This window comes from Polypterus senegalus, chromosome 1 (assembly GCF_016835505.1).
Source record: "Polypterus senegalus isolate Bchr_013 chromosome 1, ASM1683550v1, whole genome shotgun sequence".
In the NCBI taxonomy this organism is placed as follows: Eukaryota; Metazoa; Chordata; class Cladistia; order Polypteriformes; family Polypteridae; genus Polypterus; species Polypterus senegalus.
This window is the reverse complement of record NC_053154.1, coordinates 274,046,746-274,064,691: the sequence shown is the minus strand read 5'-3', so window position 1 is coordinate 274,064,691 and position 17,946 is coordinate 274,046,746.

The window sequence follows — 17,946 nt, the reverse complement described above, 5'->3', positions numbered from 1 at the left end:
GTAGAAGAAATGAGCACATATAAACATGGAAGTCTGAACAAACTTTAAGAAGCAATATTCTTTATTTTACATCTCAAAAATAGTTTTAAAACATTACAAAACTCATTCTAGCGAGTTTCACATTTTGCAACTGCAAAACCTATCCCAGCAAGCTTAGGGCACAAGGCAATTTCATGAAATTGTACGCAAACCAAAACTTACCTGTTTTGCTCATCACTAAAAATGACTGATGCTAACATTAAACCTGATTGGATGAATGTAAATGGAAGTCCTTGAATGACAAGTTTGGTGCGATTCTAGTAGCAACTGAAACCCAATGATGTCAGAACTGTTGTTCAAAAAATGGATAGAAAGAATGAGGTGATGACACGGTAGTAAGTGCTGCTTCCTCCCAGATTCAGGGAAGTGTATTCATTCTCCCACCCAGACATTCTGGAATTGTCTGCCTGGCCTCCTCAAACTACACAAGCAGAGCTGTGACAGATCCATCCCAACTGACCGTCCTTTTCCTTTTCTTTTCAATGCTAATAAAGGCTTAATTGTTTTACAATTGAAAGTCTTTAATCCAAGCATCTTTTCCAGATTGCAGATGTTTCCGGATTTGAGAGTGTGGGTTTTAAGTAACCTCTTTACAAAAAATGTGAGCCACATAACTATCCAGAGCGCCAGAGCGTCACCTTTTGTAAATGCAATATACATATATATATATATATATATATATATATATGGTTGCTTCATTATTATTAACATCACCACACATAAAATTCTCAAAAAAAACACCTGTAATGAATGACCTAAAGGCAGCAAAGCACACCAGACCTTGAAAGCATACTGTACTTGAATCCAAAGGTTACATTTGCACTCAACAGTAAATCTTAATCATTGACCTTACCAGAAAATGAAAAGTAAGAAAAATTACTCTCAATTGAATGTTGCAGCTGGTGCAGAAACCTGCTGTCGCTGAAAAATTTGACGAGAATAGCAGCTCCAGGCCTTGTTAAGAAACCGTGGCTGGGAAAGCAATCTGCATGTCCTGAATTGGCTCATCTTATATGGTTAGGTTAAAAGTCTGTGAAGTGATGTCATCTTTGGGATCTGTGGAGATTAAATAAAAGCATTCAGTTTATTCAAGTCACAGCTCGCTGTTTCATAACTTTCAGCAGCAACTCACGGTGAGCGAGTGACCAGCCACCTAGTATTAAATGGACCTGTCACCTGGTTTAGAAATAATGTCAACATTAATGTTGCTTCTTAACACGTACTTAATGTGGCCTTCAATATAAAACATTTAAAAAATATTTAGAATTATGCATTGTGTTGGATTAAGATTGATATTGTTTTCCTCCATCCATATGATAAACACTTGCTTTTCTGGAATGTTACTGGCCTATAGTTACATTACTTCCCTGATTTTGAGCTTTAATATAAACTTGTGTCCTAATTCTAGTTTAATTTGCTCTTACCAGAGGTAATTTTCATGGCATCACTGGAGTCAGTCAAGTGGCAAAAACATACTGATTTTGTGATCCTCAGCAGGTCACTTTACTTAACCTACCAATATGCCAGCTGTATAAACTACACATTGAGACTGTGTTTTCCATATAGACACTTTATAACTTATTAAACTAAAGTTGTTTTTTTATTTCATACCATATCTGAGGTCAGCGGAGGTCCACTAAAGTATCCTCTTGGTGGCATGTGTTTTCCCAGTTCTCCAGTTGCACACTTTACATTTAATGAGTCTGACACTTAGACCTTGGGCCAGCCTTGGTATAGATTTAGCCTTAGATGCGCCACCCAGTGATCCACTCTTTCACCGAAGTTTTAACAGCTCTGGCCATCTTGGAAGTGGGAATGTCATATGGACAACACCATCTTCCTCAGCATTTTAATTTTTAAACAAGTCTTTTTTTTAAACCTACTTTACAATAGGCCTTTGCTACCCACACCAAGACTATATCATCCATGTCCTGGGTGAGGTTGCTCCTAAAAATGACAAAGACTCTTCCAAACCACCTGGCTGCAGCTATGATTTAGTGGCCAACCCTGTTTGGCCTGTGATCTTTTAAACGTTTTGTGATTTTTCTCCACAAGAAATGTGTGCCACCTAGGGGGGCTAGAACCCTGCAAGCTGGCCATCCAAACAAGTTTGCGCACCAACACAAAATCTTAAGCCTATTTTTGAATATGTATACACATTTCAGGTCATAACATGAATATTTTTTTATAATAATTATATAAATTGTTTTTTATAATAAAAACAACCTGAATAAAAAGTACTATTTGGTGAAAAAATGTTAAATGTGTCAGTTTTCCTGAACAGCATTTTACTGACATTTGGATCACATGGCTCTTGCTGACATTCAGTTCTGAGACTCATTGTTTGGAACTCTGCTAACGTTTTGTTCATTGGCTTAACATCTGCCTTTGTATTTGCGTCTTTTAAATTTGCCTTAGTATATATTTACTTTGTCTAGAGCAGGGGCTGGAGGGCCCTAGTGGCTACAGGTTTTCCTTCCATCCCTTTTCTTAATTAGTGACCTATTTTTGCTCCTAATTAATGTCTTTTGAATTAATTTTATTTGACTTACTCTTGAGGTTTCAGACCACTTAATTGTTTATTTTCCTTAATTTTCAGTCAAAGAATAATGAGATACAAGGTGAACTAAAACCAGTAAACTGTGTCGACCATACAATATCTGAAAATAAAGAAACGTGAAGTTCCACAAAACATTTGAACAGCATGCTTAGAAAAAAGAAAATCAACAATTTCAGAAATTATGCTATTGCACAATGAGAGCAGGAACAAGCCACAGAATTAAAGAACGAGTTTAATTAACAACAAGAATCAGCGCCTAATTAAAAAACTGGTGGGATTGAAATTGGTTGGATTTTGAGGCCCTGACTTAGTTGGTCTTCTGTTGGTTCACTCACTTCACATTTCATTTCTGTTTGGGAGCAATTTAAGGTAAGAAATGAAGCAATTCAGTGGAACAATAAAGAAATTCAGGAGAATAAATCTTAAAAAAAACAAGTCAATTAAAATTAATTCAATAGAAATTAATTAGCAGCAAAAACAGATCACTGATTAAGAAAAGGGTTAGAATGAAAACCTGCAGCCACTGGGGCCCTCCAGGGCCGGAATTGTGGACCCCTGCTCTAGAGTGAGTATTAAGCTGACAGTGCATTAACTGCATTATGTTAATAGCCTTGTTAGCTACATGCAGTTGTAAGCAAAGCTATACAAGACTCATTCTACATTTTTAATGTGTGCATTTATTTAAATTTGGTTTATTTTATGGGGTTCTGTTGCAGGGTGGCGTGGTGACACAGTGGCAGTGCTGCTGCCTTGCAGTAACAGTTTGCTTTCTGGGCCCTCCTTGTGTGAAGTTTGCTTGTTCTCCCCATGTCTGTCTGGGTTTCCCCCCACAGTCCAAATACATCCAAGTTTGCTGGATTGGCAACACTAAATTATTCCTAGTGAGGGTGCTTGAGTAAGTAAGTTCGCTCTATGATGGATTGGCACCATATCTACAGGATTGTTCCTGCCTTGTGCCTAATGATTGCTGGGATAGGGTAAAGCCCCCCATGACCCTGCTCAAGATTAAGCTGGCTTAGAAAGTGGTATGGTATGTTCTGTCACATTGAACAGTATACGAATATCTAGTGCTGTGTGTTGGGATTTTCTGAATGCTTGAGCAAGTGATTATCGGTTCCAGTTTACACAGGCCTGACCGATTCAGCCTCTGCTTGCGTCTGAGCTTGGTGAGTAAGAGTTTGAATTTGCACATTGAATTCTGTAGGATTAAGATCTGCTTACTCTAGTCTGTTGCATACACTTTCTGGTTAATCAAAAATACTTCGTGTTTTGCATTGTAATCACGCATCTGGCTCAACCTGTGAAAAAACACTGCCCCACTCCTAAATTTATTCTGGCATTGACCTCACTGTTGGCCATTAAATTTCGAATGCCACAATGGGGAAACACGTAGCTCATTCTTGTTCCAGAGACCTTGTTAAGGCAGTTGTGGCTTTATCTATGAGCTTCCTGCTAGGCAGGGCTAGATTAAGGAGGGTGGGTGCTGCTGGGCTGGTGACATTTCTGGGGTCCTACCTACACAAAATGTTATTAGTGCTAGGCACATCAACTTCAAGGTCTCAGAGCCACACAGATTAATGACTGCTACTGAATCTGAAGAACAGAAAAATAGGGGCTTACTCTCTGAAATAATGAGTGACAAAGTATGCTGTATCAAAGCCTTAATCTTTAATTAGCCATTGCTGCACAGATGACTTTAACCATCACAAACCAACATTTAAAAAGCCACCTATACAGCCCTATTGCAAATGCCTGCAAAAGCATGGATATCAAATACAGCATAAGCCATTCTGTATACTGTATTAGCAACGACAAAATGCTTGCTTTTCAAAATTGTACTTTTCTAGATTTCTTTGTACCAAAGTCCTCAATCAAATTCCTAAAAGACCAGATCACTCGTAATTGTCATCAGAGTCAAATGATTCAGTCCTTCCTGTCCATTGTGGATATGAGCCTTTTCTTCAGTAGCCTAACCTTGGAGAAAGACGACTCACCACTTGCAATTGTGACAAGCAATGTCAGATTAAGCCTGATAGCAACGTCTACATTTGGAAAGATCTGCAGGTTCTACAAAAGTAAACCATCTAGGGAAGCATCTGCCAACTATGCAGGACCAATTATTGTGGCCAAAAATGTGACTTGAGCTGTGAGAGAGCTGTGCTGAACAGTGCACCACCATACCTCTGGAACAATGACCACATTGTTTACACACATCTGGATGCCACCAGAGGGTGCTGTGGGGACTAATTTACCCTATCTTGTAGGGTTCCATCCTAACCCAGAAGCATTCCCGGCCCACGATTATGGGACAACAGAAGTAGTCCCAGGTTTCACATAAAAGGAGCTGCCTGCCATTACTCGAAGGACCAAAGTCAGGAGGAAGTGGGGCAAAGCTTCCTAGGAGGAGCGGAGAAGGAAGTTATTGAAAGAGAAGGAAAGGCAAGTGAAAGTTGAAAGGCAGAGTGGTACAGATACAGAGAGTGTGATTTATAGTGTGTGCTTGTACTGTGATTGTGGTGGGAAACACTTGCCAGGGAGTTTCCCACAATAAAAGCCTTTGGTTGCTGCACTTGTGTCCAGAGCCTGTTTTTGTAAGGTGGTTGGAAAGCTGGAGCACCCCCTGGTGGCCACAATTTACAATTAAGTATTCATCCAAACTGTGAACTTTAAGGAATCTAAAAAAAAAAATGTTTTTTTTTTTCATTTTACGTTGCAATGAAAAGTAAAAAAAAAACCTGCACTGTATTGCTGCAACGTCATTTTTGTTGTTTTTGTAATCACAGCGACCATTGTTATGCCAATCTATCCCAGAACCCCCTAGGAGTTCTCAATATGTGTCATGCTAAGCATCATAGATCACTCAGGAAAAGCCTAAGCCAGCCACATGGCAATTTTTTACTAAATTCAAGAAACAAGTTTGCCATTGCTAAAATCCAGGCATGCTGCTAGGCATCTTGGAGTCTCAATGTTTCTTTAATGGCACACCATGCAGCACTCTACTGTCTATAGAAAATAGTGCAGGCACCACAGCAGTCTGTTTATTGCTCACAGCCCTAGAGTCCTGGTTTTGCATCCCAGCTTGGTTACTGTCTATGAGGAGTTTGCATGTTCTTACTCTATTTTTTCTCTGTTTTTTCTCCCAACCACCAAAGGAATGCAACTTAAGATAACTGATGACTCTAAAATGATTGTAACATGAGTAAGTGGGCTCTGAAATGGACTTGTCACCGTAAACACAGTGAGTGAAGCTATCTGAATAGGCTCTCCAAAATCTTCAACTGGATTGGAATGATTTAATAATTGATAGATGGATCTTCAATACACTTCACCGAAGCGTTTTCCTTTACCTTGTACACTCTTTCAGACATGCTGCTAGAGAGGTTGTAATTGAGAGAATCTCTTATTGGGGTCTTATCCTGCCCATTGATCAGTCTACTCTGGCAAGCATTTGAAAACTGGGCCACGTGCTGCACACATAAACACAGTCACGGACCTTTTTATTTTTCTTTATTATTTTTTTTTACTAGGTTTAGTTATTTAGCAGCTATATCTACTGAATGAAGTTAATTCATTTGTCCAAAGCTATAAGCAGATGACAGGCTGTCGTAGTGGAATAGAAGTCCTATAAATGAATCTGTCTGCCTTGCCAAAGACATTTTTTACCATGGAATTGGATTTACTACCCACTGTTAAATAACTGGCAGTACAAAGTATGTACAGTATGTACAGTTTTTCAAGTTATATAATTGGCCTTTTCTTTAGGATTGATTCATGATTCAGATTTTTTCAAGTTCTGTGTTAGGAGAAAAACATTAAACATTTCCCTGTGAAGAAGCTTAGATGTGCTGTGTTAGATTGTTCAGAAATGACTTTATCATTAGAATATTTTAGAGAGAGTAAAGACACTATTGAGGATTTGCAGTGTAGACAATGGGCTGCATGATAAAACTACTGTTTTAATAATGTGAACAGAGGTGATGTGAGTGGCCATTAGCTCTTTCCTAAACTAGTGGCTACTAAATAGATTACAAATGCCTGATGAAGGGGCCTTAGCTGCCTCGAAAGCTTGCATTTGTAATCCATTTAGTTAGCCAATAAAAGGTGTCATTTCAACCTACTTTCTCCTGTATCAATCTATGACTAACACGGTACAACACTCTACTGCTAAACTAGTGGAGAACAGAGGTCACTGGAGCTTCAACACATGTTTCACACAGACCTTTGGTCATCTGGTGGTTCTGACTTTATTCTAGCAGACCACATTGTATGACAGATGACTAAGAGTGATGGCCCTGTTCTCAACAATATGGAGAGCATGATCTTTATTATATTTAAACTGACCAATGAAAAATGAGGCACTTAATCTTTATTTTATTAAGACGTCTATTGTATTGGGCAAAGGTTTTATCTCTAGGGACTCAGATCCCACCCCATATTCCCAAAGATCTGTAAGTCAGATTATTATGTGGTGACTCTAAAGAAGCCTGCTGTGAATGAGTGTAATCAAGAAGTTGGGTCCAGGCTTTGTTCCCTCTTGTGTCTGATGATGCTGGGACAAAGTTAGATTCCAGGCTTTTTCTTTGTCAGCATGGAATTTGCACATTTTCCTAATTTCCTTTAATAAACTAAGGCAGAAATCTCCAGTTTCGGTCCTGAATGGCTTTGGTGGTTGCAGGTTTTTTCTCCAACCATTCTCTGTCATTTAGAGTGCCTATTAAAAGTGTTGACCCCCTTTCCCTGCCATATGATATTGAATCACAGGGGATTTAATTTGGCTTTTTTTTACACAGATTAAGGGGAAAAGTCTCCATACATATGCCCATTTTCCAAACCTGCCTTCTGAGGAGGGTTGCAGAGATGCTGGAGTCTGTCCTAACAGCCACAGAGTGCAAGGAAGGAACAATCCCTATAATCTTTAATGTCAAACTGAATACGGATGACTGCAAAGTGATCAAAATTAATTACAAATATAAAGTGCAAAATAAATGATAAAATGTGAAAACGTTTAAGGGAAAGAACACTTTTATAGGCACTGTAAGCCAGATGTTGTTAATGAAGCAAGTTGTTTAGTTCTATGGCTTGTTAGTACTCTTGTTCTGCTTGTCATGAATTTCTGATATTGTACAGTTTGATTTTTTTGTGGTTTGAGACCGCTGCGCTAAAGACTTGTGCATTGACCTAACTAGCAACTCTAAACTGCTCTGCTGGCAATGTAGGTGTGTGTGAATGAGAGGACTCTAATGAAAAGGCATTATTCTCAAGAGGTTCTGCTTTACACCTGACACTTCAAGGATAGGTTTTCATGTCCAGTGACTCTGTAATGGGAAAGTAAATCCAGAAAAAGAATGGGCGAATTGACTAAATGCTACCTATTGTTTTGACATGTTATAGCCTTTGGGGCTTTTTAGCTGAACCAGGGAGTTTTAGGGTGACACATAATTAGTAAGCTGTCTCCTGTCATTAGGAAAGATTAAAAGAGCTGAGCTTTTTCAGTTTAAGTAAAAGGAGATTAAGAGGTGACATGACTGAAGTTTTCAAAATTATGAAGTACAGTGGATTCAGACTGTTACTTTAAAATGAGTTCATCAAGAACACAAGGACACAGTCAGAAACTTGTTAAGGGTAAATTTCACACAAAACATTAGGAAGTTTTTCTTCACACATAGAACCACAGACTCATAGAATAAGTTACTAAATAGTGTGGTAGACAGTATGATTTTAGGGACCTTCAAAACTCCACTTGATGTTATCTTGGAATAATCAAGTGGGTGGGACTGGTGAGCTTTGTTGGGCTGAATGGCCTGTTCTCGTCTTAACCTTTCTAATGTGCTAGTATTACAATTTTCTGATGTTTAAAAGAGTGGTAACAAAGTGTTAGTCATTGAATGAAGGGATGAAACTGAATGTCATTTTGACCTCATGTTAAAAAAGACAAACAAATAAAAACCACAGTTTACAATTTTACCTTAATAATAACCTACTGAAATCTCTATATCTAAAGCTACATTTCCATGATTGATTCATTGATTGACTGGCAAGAAATTCCTGGCAATTTTCAGACAACCCAATGGTGTTCTCTGTTGAATCAATCTAATAGCTCTGAGGCTTAGAAAAGTGAAACCTCACCAACAAGTTAATTTAATCATGAAAAAATGGGAGAAAACCACAATAAGGTTTTGTATTTAACAGTCAGAAGGGGCAACCATAGTACTGGTCTGTGGTAGCTGCAGAATAGCACAGATGATATTAATAGTGACTACAAATCAGTAGCAAGATGGCTCAAGGCCCAACAGTATCCCTTTTTTTAATTTAAATCTTATTTATGTTTAATATACAAAAATATATGTAGAAGTATATCAATAGTACATGAATAAAATTAATAAAAATTACTTCAATAAAATGATCTTTTAATATAGGGAAAAGAATTGTTCCACATTCTTCCCAAAAATGCAAGATACTTACACCATTCAGTCATTCTGTTTCTTCAAATCAGATCAAATGAAATTTTATTTAATTTGTCACATACAGTTATATATACAGTACAGTACAATATGTAGTGAAATGATTTAGTTGCTGAACTCCAAGACTATGCATGAAAAGAAGAACATAAAAGTCAATAAACAGTAAAATGCAACTTAAAAAAATATTTTGATATTATAGTATATATTGTCACAGACGGCTGGGGTTCTTACCCCGCCGGGACGCCTAAAAGGACCGGAAGGTTGCATAAATTAATTTCCACCTGGGGAAGTAAATGCTAACATTATTCAAAGTTATTGTCTGTTTTTACATGTATTTTTATTACTCTTTAATTTAATATTGTTTTTGTATCAGTATACTGCTGCTGGATATGTGAATTTCCCCTTGGGATTAATAAAGTACAGGTATCTATCTATCTATCTATCTATCTATCTATCTATCTATCTCTAAAAAGCTTCCGGGTCACGAGGTGGCAACTGCCCTGGATAAAAAGAGGACCACGGGAAAGGGACAAAAAGATTTGAACCCGTTGGGACCCGTGGCCAACGCCAGGGGGCTCGTTAAACTTCAACAGACCGGGAGAACGTTATTTCTGCCTCACTTGGCAAGATGGTGGAGGAACCTGGACGCCCGGAGTGCTTCCAGGGCAAAGGGCAGCACTTCCACCACACCAGGAAGTGCTGCCGAAAGATTGTCACCAGCTACCTGGAGCACATCCGGGCGGGAATAAAAGGCACCACCTCCTTACACTCAAAGAGCTAGAGTCGGGAGTGGGAGCAGGACGAAGCTCCCAGGAGGAGATTGGCGGCTAAAGAGTTATTGAAGAGATTATTGAGGTGATTATTGTGGTGTGCATTGTGTGGTGTTGGTTGGGACTTTATTCCTGTGATATTTGATGGAAAATAAACGTGTGAACTTTATAAAGATGTGGTTTCTGACTGTTGCTGTCTGGGCAAGTCTCACAATATGTATATTAAAAAAATCATTGTAAAATAGCAGTTACTATGCATAATATTGGAATTCTAAAATATATGGTAAATAAATAACTAAATAATAACTTTAAAAACTTAAAAAAAGAGAATTTACAGTAGGACATAATGTAGCTCTAAGCACTGTGCTTGTTTAGGATGTTGCCGTACTGTGGACAGAAGCTCCTCCTCAGTATCTGGTCTTCGGCCTGCTGTAGCATTCCCCGACTGCAGAACAGAGAAGAAGCCATTACTGGGTTGGCTGGTATCACTAATAATTTTCTTTGCCCTGGTCCAGCATTGCCTGGAGGTTAGGGACTGCACACTAACTGATGTGTTAAGTATTCAGCACCACTCTCTGCATAGTGTTGTGGCCCTGCTGCTTGCTGTTCCTAAACAAGGAGGTAATACTTTCTGTCAGAATACTTTCAATAATGCAAGGATACTTTTTAGAATACTTTTGAGTGTGGATATGTAAAAGTCCTTTAGTAATTGGGAGGCAGCATGAAATAACTTAGATGTCTGAGGAATTAAAAGCTGTTGTTGTACCTTCTTCATCAGGGTGCTGATGTACTTGGACCAGGTGAGGTCAGGTCAGGTCATCAGTAGTTTAGACACCTAGGTATATAAAAGAGTCCACCCCCCAACTAAGTGATATTAACTTTGAAGCAATGGTAGTGCCTCTGCTTTTTTCTCCCAAAGTGCACAATTAAATGTTTTGTCTTGTCAACACCAGTGTGACAGATTCTTCACTTCATCCAGGCAATATTGCTCATTGTTGTTAGAGATCAGGCCCACCACAACTGTATCATCAGCAAACTTGTCAATGTCGTTGGAGCTGTGCACAGCCATGTAGTCATATGTCTTAACGGAGTACATCAGAGGACTCAGAATGCAGCCCTGTGGAGTGTATGTGTTGAGAGTGATAAACGATAAAGTGTGGCTGCCCACATAAACCACCAAGGGTCTGCCTGTCAAGAAATTAAAAACCCAGCTGTGAAGTGTTCAGATGCAGGTACCTGAGCTTGGTGATGAACTTAGAGGAGTTTATTATGTTAAATGCTGAACTATAGTCTATAAATAGCATTTCCACATGATTACCTCTCTTATTGTCCAGGGGTGCCAGCACTGTATGTAGGATCAAGGTGATAGCATCATCTGTGGAACTACTAGGGTGATAAGTGAATGGTAATGAATTTAGTTCTTTGGGCAGTGAAGAGCACATGTAATTCTTGACTAGCCTTATGTATTATGATATGCATTTAACTTATTTTATTTTCTCGAAGCGTAATTACATTCTTTGATTTTCCAGTGCTCTCTTCTATATTCTGTAATTGAAACTGATTGCAATCCCAATGCCCCTTAGGAAAATTAAAACCGTCACCATCTTTATCTGACCTGCATTGTTTCTCATTCATGTCTGACTTGAATATATGACTCATAAATGTGTCATTGGTATTTTACACATTTCTCTTTTTCTAAATGCACTATCCTGTTAACTGTGATATAAGAATAAAAGCTCCAATTATTAGTAGTATTTTGTGTCTTCATAAGGTGAGAGCAACGTAGGTGAGCTTTACTTTACAAACCTACAAACTTCATTTAATACTGCATTCTGACTTTTATATCCATACCATACCATACCATATTTATTTGTTGAGCGCTTAAAAACACAGCATTACAACTGACCGTAGCGCTGTACAGTTACAACAAGCAGGACTAAAAGCAAAATATTAAAAACAAACATTAAGAGAGAATTAAAACAGAGATATATCATTCAACACCAAGCTGTCTTGAGTCACTTAAATATCTCTTATGATATACAATTCACACTTTGGCAGTAGAGCTTTGAAGTGTACTGTGAAAGTTCTAAAATGTCTACTAGTTGTTTCCTGTTTCTGCCTCAAGCCCACACTTTCACCACATGTTACTCCTCTCCCTTGCCAAAGTTAATGTTCCGTCAAATAAACCTTTTTAATCTTGCAATTAGGCACTCATCATTATTTGCAACTTCTCTTAAATGAGGTCAGCTATATTTTTCCCCTACTGCAAATGCAATAGATTGCAAATCAATAAACAAATAAAGAAAAAGCACATTCTGTTCTGTTATGCCAGGCATACAACAAATCAGCATAGCAGCAATTCATTTATTAATCTCATTTTTTGCTTTACTGGTTGAAATGCTGGAACTGTATATAAAAAAAAATATTCATTTTTCAGTTTCATTTAGTTTATTTTTGTTTTGCATTCTTTACTGAGTACAGGCCATGGATATTTGTTTATCCATTCATTTTTTAACCTGCCTACTCAGTTGCAGTTGAGATACAAGCCTGGAACCAACCCTGAACATGTCAGCAGTCCATTGTAAGGTATATCCCTGCACACGTCTAATTTGATCGCATTTGCTGCTGCCAGTAAACTTAACTTGCAAACCCAGCCACAGGGGATACACAAACCAGTGTGTTTCTTTGTGCTGGTCCCAAACCCGAATAAATGGGGAGGGATACATCAGGAAGGGCATCCGGTGTAAAATTTTGCCAAGTCAATATGCGTACAACAATACAAATTTCCATACCGGATCTGTCGAGCCCTGGGTTAACAATGACCGTCAACAGTACTGTTAGTGTTTCCTCTAGGGGTCACTAGCTCCCTAGTTGGAATAAGTTCTTTTGTAATTGTGGCGTTTTAAGTAGCCGAAATTATATAGATATGATATTAAAAGGCGATATCCCTCCCATAGTGATATATCAGTAAGAAATCACATAAGAGAAAATAACTTAGCTTTTTTTAATGATGATTTATGTGGCATTAAAGACGGGAAGCCATGACAAGACTTTATCAAGGCGGGATCTTGATGTATACAGTCTACCATTTTTCGTCAATGTGCTGGTAGGGTTTTCAGGACGGATGACGATATCACCCATCCGTCCGTTGGCTTTGAGGCTTTTGGCTGCTGTCCAAGTCTTTTATACTGGTTTCTCAACGTGCAGGCCCTTACTTAGGTTCCAGACAAGGGAAGGAGTGGATTTAATTTCAACTCTAACACACAGAAATAGTACAATACCCATTTTTGTAGTTGTACCTTTCTCTCTTCAAATGCTTGCCTGATAATTCTAAATGCTGAGAGCCCCTGTGTGCTAAATCTGGCCTGTACATGTGAATGGATTTATAAAATAAGTTTTGTACAGAGCACAGTGACATTAAACTTATTATTCTGATTACAGTTAGCCAACAGGGTGCTGGTGGAAATTGGGCTACTGTTGGCCAAAGAAGAAGAAGGAGAAGAAGAGGGGGGAGACATGTATGGACGTGGTGAGAGAGGACATGCAGGTGATGGGTGTAACAGAACAACACTATGGCAACCCCTATTTGGAGCAGCCGAAAGAAGACGAAGTAGAAGAAGCAAACTTAACTTGCACATCTATAGATATCTGAGTAGAAAATGAGAGTACTCAAAAGAAAACTTACTCAGATGTGTGAAGAATTTATACTGTATATTCTACACACAGACAGGGAATGAACCAAGATTTCAACGCAGGATTTCAGTACCCAGTAGCATTAAGCATTAAAGGGGGACTGGACCATCCAAATGATGCACATATTTTTTCTTAAAATCTGTAGGGGCCTGGGTAGTCTCCTCTCAGACAAAGCTCTAACAATAGTCTAAAGTGGAGGTAGTTCTACACAGATACTGACATTTTCAAAGTTCACAGGGAACAACTTGAACTTCCACGGATTTCTTTTATGTAAATGTATCTAAAGCTTGCACTCTCTGAAATACTTATAAAAAAGGAGCATGAACAGTCACCCCTCAGTCACAATCATCTATTCATCCATTTTATTCCAATCTGTTAAAGCTATTTTAGGGTCACCAGAGGGCAGAACCTTTTCTAGTCTGACCTAAAGATACATCAAACAGATTTGTAAACATTTTGGGTAAGTGTAGTGAGAACAGTGAACATAAATACTATTATCCATTAAGTCTGTGGTAATAAACTTCTTTAAGTCACCTTTAGGCCCTGTCTATGCCTACAAGCACATTTACATGGGGCTAAGAAAAATTGACAACATGCACTGTATTCATATGTTTATAATAGATTGGCTGAGATACTGAATCTTTTAGAGGAGGTAGGAGAGCATGAGTCAGATGTGGTATTTTTAAAATAAATAAGGAAAATACAGAACACTGTGGGTGGTGATAAAGATGGGTATAAAAAGAGCAAGGAATGAATGAAAATCAAAATAAAACCAGAGGGCAAAGCTGAGATGAAGAGGTAAGAAAACAAAAGAGCGAAGTGCAAGGAGGGATTCTAATACTTGATTACTTGAAGCTAGGGTCTCCATGACTGGGCACATTGTTAAACTCCACTAGGAGCTGTCAAAGCCACGGGATAATATAAATTGTTTACGGTCAGCCAAAAAGGCTTATAATTGTCTCCATTTTCAAACGATCAGCTTGTCTTAATAAGGGTTCGTAATGTCTCTTCTACAATAGTGAAATGTTAATTTCTATGACTGCTTGAATTTCTTTCCAATAATTAGGTCTAATTATTTTGCTGATTTGTGTTTTCTGGATGGCATGTACTTTGTTCAAAGCCGAGTCATTCAGTGTATGACATCCAAATATGTTTGTCCAATCAAGAATTTTGTCCTGCGCCATGGTTCTGCTAATGAATCTGGACTTATAATAATAGAGCCATCAGAATATTTTCTTTCTGGCGTCCTTGGTAATTTACTGAATGTTTTGACTGAACACAAATGTTCAGTTTGTGAAACTGGCTTGGAGCTTTTCAGTGTTTGATGATGTGAGATCTGTTGAAGTGAAATGAGATCTCTTGCCGTCTGCATTTTCATGTCATGTATTTGTAGTTACAGTGTTCCAAATGTGTCATTGGTTTTTGATGACTCAATTTGTTTTAAGCCATACTTGAGCAGTTAACACCTGCACACATTCAATACACAGTATATGGAAGAAATTAGTCACAGCCAAAATGTATGTCAGCTTTAAATGAACCTTAACAATTAGCTATAAATCCTTATAGGAAAAGTGGGTGGATTGATGTTCTTGCATTTCCTATAGGCACCTCAAAATGTGCAGGGGCGCTATCGTGTTTTAGCAATGTGTGCTGGTGTGCTGTCATGGTGCAAAAAGCAGTTTTACATACTCCACATTCCCAGACATATTTTCCTGATGGTTTCCAGCAGACACCTTGACAGTTCAGTATATTATTTCTTATTAATAGTCTGTTCACATGGAAACTCTTTTCTAGCAAGTCCGTTAGTGCTGAAAAATACCACGCTGTCTTAATGTTCAATATGACCTATGTGGCGGATGGCGAGGGCTCTTACTTGGCCAGAATGCCTACCTAATGGATGGACTTGGGGAGAGGACCTGCACAGGGTATTATCTCCCTGGAGGGCAACATGGGAGTTGGAGTTCCATGCATTCCATGGGTGCCGCCAGGGGGTGCTGCAGGAACTGCTGAGCCCTTTATTGCAGCACTTCCACCAAATCTGGAAGTGCTGTCGGAAGGAGATTACAGGACTCCTGGAGCACTTTCAAGTGTTCTATAAAAGGAGCCACCTCACTCCATTCAGGAGCCAGAGTTGGGAGGAAGGGAGATGATGCTTGCAGGGAGGAGTGGAGGCGGAAGGAAGGAGAAGAATTGTATTGTAGTGCGCCTATTGTGTTTGTGAACTATGCTGAGCAGGTGGGAAAGGAGGGAAAGCGTTTCCTATGAGAAAAAAAAATGTAAAAATGTGTGAGCTGAACTTGTGTCCTGTGTCTGTTTGTGTCAGGTTTGGGGAGCTGTGCGCCCCCTGAAGGCCACACCAGCTTGTAGAAAAAAATTGCCGAATTCATACACACAATTGTAGGATTAATGTCAGAAATACACATATTGATCAGTTCAACACATTGCAACTTGGCAAACAGATTAGCAAAACTGTAGGAATTACGATACCTAGTGGCACATTCAAGAACTTTACCCTACTCATGTGCTGTTGACAGATTCTGGGAATTTTTGGATCCTCCTCGCATACTATTATGGTTTTCAATTATAAAAAAGTGTTTCTAAAATAAGAAACAACTAGAAAAAATATTTATAAGATAAAAAAATCTATTTCTGTCAAATGAAGAGAAGTTACTCTTCTTCCCAATATAAGAAGGTAATTATTGCATGCAAGTGGAAGTCACTTAGTCCATGAAGACAGTTTGCTTAGGTAATAATTAAGTTGTCCAAATAAATTCTTGGTGTAATTTTGAAAACTGTTAAGTTTGTTGTTTCAATTTCATGCCTCAGTACTTTGTACCAGACCCCCAAGACCATTTGTGTGAAGAAGTGCTTCTTGGGTTCCATCGTAAACACCCTTCTTCTTAGTTTTCTTCAATACATAGGTTCAAAGAGTTAATATTGTCACACGTAGAGAATGCAGTACGAAACTCTAATTTGTATGTTCTAATCATCATGCAACACGTCACCATTAAGTAAGTATTGCTACTTTACCACATAAATGTATCTCTTAACTCAGAACGTCTATTTTCCTTATCTGAAATTACTATCATACTTCAAAATTATAACTAATAAGAGACAATGAAAGTTCTTGTAGCTACTTAAGCTGTTTCTGGTCATTGGACAAAGATTTGTTATCAGCACTACTATACTGAGCTTTGTAGATCATTCCATTACTCTTTCTTATAAATTTCTGTTTACCAGATTACATGCTGTGCTGCACATGTACCCAACCAATGATTGTGTGCTAGATTGTATTTGTCATGCATGATTAGTAAGTATAATAATGATTCAAATACACCAAATACACAATGTAGCTCAAATAACTGAGGTTAAATATCTAAAAAGAACAGAGAATTTACATGATTTACTTTTTAATCCTCATCCCTATTCCCCTGTATTTTTATGAACTAAAATGCTTCACATTAGACTGCAGCTGTGAAACTAGTACTCTTGATGTCAAAATACTTCTGAAAAGCTAGATCCAATTGTGCACCAGTTGTATAGCTCTCATTTGCCTATAGCGGAGCCCATTCTTTTTATATGGACACCTTTGCAAGACATCATCAGTACGAAAATAGACACAGGCCACTTAACAGAGGATTTGTGATAGCCTATCTTAGGAGGATGAGTATGCTAAGGACACCTGAATACAAAACAACCAAATGATTTATATGCTTGTTTGGCTAGAGGCAGCTACTGTAGGAAGAGGTGCTTAAGAATCAGAAAATGAACAGGAAAGGAATTGTGATCAAATAATACAGTACATTGTAGTCATAACCAACAATTCCAATAATCCTAAATACCAAAACCCCCATATATAGTAGACAATTAAACTGCACTATTCCATAAGCAGTAACACACAACACACCAGAACACTGCTGAAGAGTATTATTCATAATCAGATACAGACTGCAAATGGCACCAAAAAGTGTTGTACCAGGAGTGACTTCCTAGTACAATGAGAAAAATGTACTAAAGTCAGGGAAAACCTGATAATGAAGTCACATCATTGTAGCTGAATGGGTAGAATACCTTATGAGGGCTACGTACACACATTATCATGCACAGCCATTTTGATGGTGAAACACAGAAAACAGGCAACCCCCATAAACTCGTGTTTGCATATATAAACAGAGATGGCTCTTGGGAAAGTCACCTAAAGCCCCCATAACACTGCATAGCTTTTCCATCGATTTTTAGTTGTAGCTTTCATTTACATAACTTAAGCCTTTGAGCTGTATTCCCATAACTGCAAGTTGGATGGTTTATCATCCCCAGTGAGTCAGGTGGAACACTCTGCTGGGTTGTAGGGACATGCTTGTGTGTGTGTGAGTAAGAGAGAGAGCTTACTTGAAAGTACAATGATGCATACCATTTGGTCCAG